We start from the raw sequence: 7391 nt of genomic DNA on the forward strand, positions 1-7391 counted from the left end.
AAAATCATTGAAAACTATTGAACGCTTGTTCAACGGACCTTTTTGTTGGCCATGATCTCGATGAAGGCACTGCTCTGCTTGTGGACTTCTCGGCCTGGCTTCTGCAGGGTCTTCAGAACTCCCACAAAGTCTCTGGAGACGCGGTCTGTCTCGATGCTGGACTGGCGGCTGATGGAGGGGCTGGTGGTCTTGCCCTCCTGGTTCTCTGAGGGGAAGACACCATGACTTGTGTTGTTTTCTTAATTAATGTTACCCCATGCCTTTCTCGTCATGGTTGCTCTCGCTAACTGCAGGGCTCCAGACTGCGACCATTTAGTCACATTTTGCGACACTTTTATTTGGCTGTCCCAGTTAACTTTTTAAATTTGTCTCACTAGTGCGAGCTGCACATTATACCTGGTTCAATTAAAACGTCCTATTTTTTGGGCGGATAAAACCATGAATTTGTAAAGTGCGTTATCCTTATGATTCCTTTAATAGAAGTGTCTCACCTGCCGCTGTGCCTGCCTGTTTCGCTGGGGCCGGCTGCTGTAATGAGCCTCTCACAATCGCTCTCCCCCTCGTGATTGTATAACATTTAAAAATGCAATTGAAGGGTGAATAAAAAAAAATTAAAAACTTTGGAAGCAACTAGTTGTCCATATTTAAAGAGAGGAGGGTCTCAGCTTTCTGTAAGTATATATCTTTTATTTCTCAATTATCATTATTGAGCTCAAAAGCACAATCAAGATATCGGATATGGCTTTGAATTACTTAGCGTGTGCGAAATTGCGTGTCGGCCTCGCGACTGCACTGGGCGTCATTGCATTTTTTAGGACATTACGTTTAATTGTTAGATTAATATACTGAACAAAAATATGAATGCAACAATTTCATTGATTTAACTCACTTATAGGAGAAAATCAGTCAATTGAAATAAATTCATTAGCCCCTAATCTATGGATTTCATATGACTGGAAATACAGATATGCATCTGTTGGTCACAGATACAATACCTTAATAAAAAAATAAATACACCTCGGGATCTCGTCATGGTATTTTTGTGCATTCGAATTGCCATAGATAAATTGCAATTGTGTTCGTGGTCCGTAGTTTATGCCTGCCAATACCATAATCCCACCGCCACCATGGGGGCACTATGTTCACAATGTTGACATCAGCAAACCGCTCGCCCACACAAAGCAATATATGTGGTCTGCGGTTGTGAGGCCGGTTGGACGTACTGCCGAATTCTCTAAAACGACATTGGAGGTGGCTTATGATAGAGAAATTAACATTCAAGTCTCTGGCAACAGCTCTGGTGGACATTCCTGCAGTCAGCATGCCAATTGCACACTCCCTCAACTTAAGACATCTGTGGCATTGTTTTTTTTTGTGACAAAACTGCACATTTTAGAGTGGCCTTTTATTGTTGCCAGCACAAGGTGCACCTGTGTAATGATCATGTTATTTAATCAGCTTCTTGATATGCCACACCTGTCAGGTGGATGGATTATCTTGGCAAAGGAGAAAGGCTCACCAACAGGGATGTAAGCAAATTAGTGCACAAAATGAGAGAAATAAGCTTTTTGTGCGTATGGAACATTGCTGGACTCTTATTTCAGCTCATGAAACATGGGACCAACACTTTACATGTTGCATTTATATTTTTGTTCAGTGTACATGGCTACTAGCTGTTGGTGTTATAAACGCAGCAAAAAAAATAAGTCCCTTTTCAGGACCCTGTCTTTCAAAGATAATTAAAAATCAAAATAACTTCACAGATCTTCATTGTAAAAGGGTTTAAACACTGTTTCCCATGCTTGATTAATGAACATGAGTGTAGTCTGGCCCAGGAGTGTGAAGGTGAACGGAAAGGCACTGGCGCAACGAACCGCCCTTGCTGTCTCTGCCTGGCCGGTTCCTCTCTCTCCACTGGGATTCTCTGCCTCTAACCCTATTACAGAGGCTGAGTCACTGGCTTATTGGTGCTCTTCCATGCCGTCCCTAGGAGGGGTGCGTCACTTGAGTGGGTTGAGTCAACTGACGTGATCTTCCTGTCTGGGTTGGCGGCCCCCCTTGGGTTGTGCCGTGGCGGAGATCTTTGTGGGCTATACTCGGCCTTGTCTCAGGATGGTAAATTGGTGGTTGAAGATATCCCTCTAGTGGTGTGGGGGCTGTGCTTTGGCAAAGTGGGTGGGATTATATCCTGGCCGTTTGGCCCTGTCCGGAGGTATCGTCGGACGGGGCCACAGTGTCTCCCGACCTCTCCTGTCTCAGCCTCCAGTATTTATGCTGCAGTAGTTTATGTGTCGGGGGGCTAGGGTCAGTCTGTTATACGTATCTGGAGTATTTCTCCTGTCTTATCCGGTGACCTGTGTGAATTTAATTATGCTCTCTAATTCTTTCTTTCTCTCTCGGAGGACCTGAGCCCTAGGACCATGCCTCAGGACTACCTGGCCTGATGACTCCTTGCTGTCCCCAGTCCACCTGGCCGTGCTGCTGCTCCAGTTTCAACTGTTCTGCCTGCGGCTATGGAACCCTGACCTGTTCACCAGACGTGCTACCTGTCCCAGACCTGCTGTTTTCAACTCTCTAGACACAGCAGGAGCAGTAGAGATAATCTGAGTGATCGGCTATGAAAAGTCAACTGACATTTACTCCTGAGGTGCTGCACCCTCGACAACTACTGTGATTATTATTATTTGACCATGCTGGTCATCTATGAACATCTTGGCCATGTTCTGTTACAATCTCCACCCGGCACAGCCAGAAGAGGACTGGCCACCCATCATAGCCTGGTTCCTCTCTAGGTTTCTTCCTAGGTTCTGGCCTTTCTAGGGAGTTTTTCCCTAGTCACCGGGCTTCTACACCTGCATTGCTTGCTGTTTGGTGTTTTAGACTGGGTTTCTGTACAGCACTTTGAGATATCAGCTGATGTAAGAAGGTCTTTATACATACATTTGATCATGCACCGGTGGAACAGTCGACACTAACAGCTTACAGACGGTAGGCAATTAAGGTCACAGTTATGAAAACTTAGGACATTAAAGAGGCCTTTCTACTGACTCTGAAAAACACCAAAAGAAAGATGCCCAGGGTCCCTGCTCATCTGTGTGAACGTGCCTTAGGCATGCTGCAAGGAGGCATGAGGACTGCAGATGTGGCCAGGGCAATAAATTGCAATGTCCGTACTGTGAGAGGCCTAAGACAGCGCTACAGGGAGACAGGACGGACAGCTGATCGTCCTCGCAGTGGCAGACCACGTGTAACACCTGCACAGGATCGGTACATCCGAACATCACACCTGCGGGACAGGTACAGGATGGCAACAACAACTGCCCGAGTTACACCAGGAACGCACAATCCCTCCATCAGTGCTCAGAGACTGTCCGCAATAGGCTGAGAGAGGCTGGACTGAGGGCTTGTAGGCCTGTTGTAAGGCAGGTCCTCACCAGACATCACCGGCAACAACGTCACCTATGGGCACAAACCCACCGTCGCTGGACCAGACAGAACTGGCAAAAAGTGCTCTTCACTGACGAGTCGCGGTTTTGTCTCACCAGGGGTGATGGCCGGATTCGCGTTTATTGTTGAAGGATTGACAGTTACACAGAGGCCTGTACTCTGGAGCTGGATCAATTTGGAGGTGGAGGGTCCGTCATGGTCTGGGGCGGTGTGTCACAGCATCATCGGACTGAGCTTGTTGTCATTGCAGGCGTTACAATGTGCGTTACAGGGAAAACATCCTCCTCCCTCATGTGGTACCCTTCTTGCAGGCTCATCCTGACATGATCCTCCAGCATGACAATGCCACCAGTCATACTGCTCGTTCTGTGCGTGATTTCCTGCAATACAGGAACGTCAGTATTCTGCCATGGCCAGCGAAGAGCCCAGATCTCAATCCCATTGAGTACGTCTGGGACCTGTTGGATTAGAGGGTGAGGGCTAGGGCCATTCCCCCCAGAAATGTCCGGGAACTTGCAGGTGCCTTGGTAGAAGAGTGGGGTAACATCTCACAGCAAGAACTGGCAAATCTGGTGCAGTCCATGAGGAGATGCACTGCAGTACTTAATGCAGCTGGTGGCCACACCAGATACTGACTGTTACTTTTGATCCCCCCTTTGTTCAGGGACACATTATTCCATTTCTGTTAGTCACATGTCTGTGGAACTTGTTCAGTTTGTCTGTTGAATCTTGTCATGTTCATACAAATATTTACACATGTTAAGTTTGATGAAAATAAACGCAGTTGACAGTGAGAGGACGTTTCTTTTTTTGCTGAGTTCATTTATTTTTAAATCTAGTGTTTTGAGTTTCCACTTCTTCAGGTGGTGAATTAGCACTAGTTGAATTAGGCCTATATATAATATTAGCAAACAGAAAGAAGATACATTTTTTCGATCTATTGAACAAAAAAATATAGAAAATTGACTAAAATTACTAAAATATTATAATTGTCAACCCAAAATTCATGACAGTCACTGGATTAGGTTGCATAATATCACAATACTCTCAGTAGTCTATTACACTTCTTAATAAAGCATGGTGATTGACTTTAGAATGACTTCATAAGACTCAAATGTATTCTATTGTGTGACGCTGCAGAATGTTTTTATGGGGGTGCCACAAAAAAAAGTTTGTGGCACAAGTGCCACCCAGGATTTGTTTTGGTCTGGAGCCCTGAACTGACAGCCTCAAGTAAAGAAGGTAAACAGGTCAGAAGGGTTGAAAACCAAAACACTGACAGGTCTAACCTGTGCATCTTCACATAAGAGCTGAGGCGATGTCAGACCCAAATATGCAATCAATAGAATTCCGTCACAAGTACAAATAACCAGATGCTTTACACCCACTTTTGCTGGTGATTGCAAGAACACATTGTTGGGAGTTTCAGTGGACTATAAAGGGACAGTTCCCTCTATTCTGTAGAAGTGTTTCTACAACTAGAGAGAGAATGACAGACACCCACCTCTGAGTCTGGCCACCAGTGTTGCCAGTATAATGACCATACGCAAGAGGAGGACACAGTGAGATAATGAACATTATGAGCAACATGAAAAAGGGACTTTTGTTAAACACACACACAATTCACATCTAACAAATTCAGAAATCAACCAGAGCAGGGAAGTCAATTTGGTGGACAGGTCTGTCAGCCAATTAGACTGAGCGGGTGCCACTATGGTGAGACTACTGGTACATCTTAATGCCACCATGATGGAGGGTAACATTAAGTCAACTACACTAGTAAAGCCCTAATGAGTTCCTAGTTGGTTTTAAAACTACAGGGATTAAAATGGGGGCACTACCCACTGCAAATCTAATCTCCAATGATAGATGCAATTACTGTACCTTCTGTGGGGGAGCCCATTTCCCAAGGAGGAGTAAACATTCCTCTCCAGTCTCTGAGGCCTGTCACCTTCTCTCCCTCACTGGGGGCTGAGAATGAGATGGCAGGGCCAATTGGGGCCACAGGAAATGGGGGGCATACAAGAGAGAATGGGTAGATTTGAGAGATGTGGGAGATGGTGGAATGGGTGTGGGTAGGGAGAATATTGGACAACAAATGAATGACTTCATTGATCAACAAACAATGGCATTGACAGATAAGTGCAGAATGAGTGGTTCAGAGAGAGATAGGAGGGGGGTTGTTTGGTTTGGGAAACAATTGCATTATCATGAGAGGGGGTATCAAAGGGAACAGACATGGAAAACAGTTGATAGCACAACATAACACTAGAGATTGGTGCGCAGCAGCTGTGACTCCAAAGCAAAAGTGAAATGAGTGATGAGACAAAGTCACAATATGGACGAATGAAGCTTCAATGACGGTCAACCATGATCCCCACAGTGAGATTACGCAAAGAGAGAGGGGGTACCTATTTTTTTTTCTAGAGAAAAACGATCTAAGTCCGCAAAGATATTTGTCCCCAAGGGACTTTGAAGTTTGCACATTGTTCTCAATGCCCTTGGGGCCATTGTATAGGAGCTTACCTTACAGTTAGGGTGCCACTAAATACACCTAGGTATAATAGGCTGTAATGGGCTTGGAGGGAACAGAATACCTTGTAGATCAATCACCCTGTGAGCTGGTCATGCCCTGCTTTAGAGCCTCCGGGGATCACTGCCAAGGAAGTGAGCTAATGAGACAAGTACTAGGCTGATACACCGGGGTGGAAAGTGTGTGTCAAAAACTGCACTGGAGAAATGCCATTGAGATAACTCAGGCTTTAACGTATAAGAGGGAATGCAGAGCGGTCTTTATGAGTTTTCAGAGTCAGTCAGTCACCTTTCTTGGGGGCGGTCCGTGACGAGGGACTGAAGAACTTCTTCACGGTGGTCACATTGCGCGTCTTCTCGTTGGTCTTCCTTTCCTCGAACTTGGAGAAGGGGGCAAGAGAGGCCTGTGGCTGAGACTGGGCCCCTTGGATACTGGCATAGGCATCCTCCTCCTCCTTCTGCAGCCAGAGGTAAACCAGGGGGAACAACTGGTGATTAGACTGTTTTACTTGAGGCTATTATTCAACAAACCGCTGGTGTCCTGTTTTAATTACAATGTATCGAGGGAAGGTAAGTGTTGGACAAAGCTAGTAAAATCGACATTTCATTAATGCCCCAACTCTTGATTATCATGTATGAATCCTCTACTAAATGTCTCAAGCTAGAATAGGACGTGGATAAGACAAACCAGCTTGAATCTGCTGGCCAGTGACCTGGGTCTGAAAGTTGGCATTCCCTAACATAGTGAGGCATCCCACATGAAACTGTGGTGTAAAAAAGGTTCTACCATGCCACTGAGGAAGGGCATTACGTTTCAGCCTGAACCTTGGCGAAAAGGAATGCACCACAGCACTGACGACACATTGCAATTGATTATAACCTTTCACAGGTGGGCCTACTAACTTCTCAGCCAGGGCCCAGTCTTCCTGGATCTGCTTCTGTCGGGCTCGCTGGTACTGTTCCCGCCAGCACTTGGAGCACAGGCCGCGTTGCCATAGTAACCACAGCCCTTGTTGCAGAGCAGCTCCGACTGGTCCACGTGGATCCAGCGGCGCGCTGTCCGCCGACTCATCTCGCTGCCTGTATGGAGGAAACTCAGCTGAGCTGGCTGGCTGCTGGCAAGGAAAGATTACATCATGTTTGGGTTGTTTGAGACCAACTGGGACATTGAGCTAAATACTTGTCATCCAGAGTCACATTTATTTATTTATTTTCCAAGCTGTAGCACACAATATTTTACTTACAGCAGGTTTTTAAAGAACCAAAAGAGTTGTCTGCGTCGTGTTCATTTTTGCTACGGTGTCGTTCCACCTCAAAAAGCACTGAGAAATGAATCCCATTGATTGCACCCAAATTGCCAATTATAATTTATAGGATTCATATAATAGTCAATAAATATAGTACCTTTTATT

At 45.6% G+C, this 7391-nt stretch overlaps 1 pseudogene; it reads right to left on the reverse strand.

Moving 5' to 3' along the window:
* Positions 1-7051, reverse strand: part of LOC120057024 — a 30594-nt pseudogene extending 23543 nt beyond the window's left edge.
* Between the last annotated feature and the right edge of the window lie 340 nt (positions 7052-7391).

The sequence above is a fragment of the Salvelinus namaycush genome, chromosome 12 (assembly GCF_016432855.1).
Source record: "Salvelinus namaycush isolate Seneca chromosome 12, SaNama_1.0, whole genome shotgun sequence".
Classification (NCBI taxonomy): domain Eukaryota; kingdom Metazoa; phylum Chordata; class Actinopteri; order Salmoniformes; family Salmonidae; genus Salvelinus; species Salvelinus namaycush.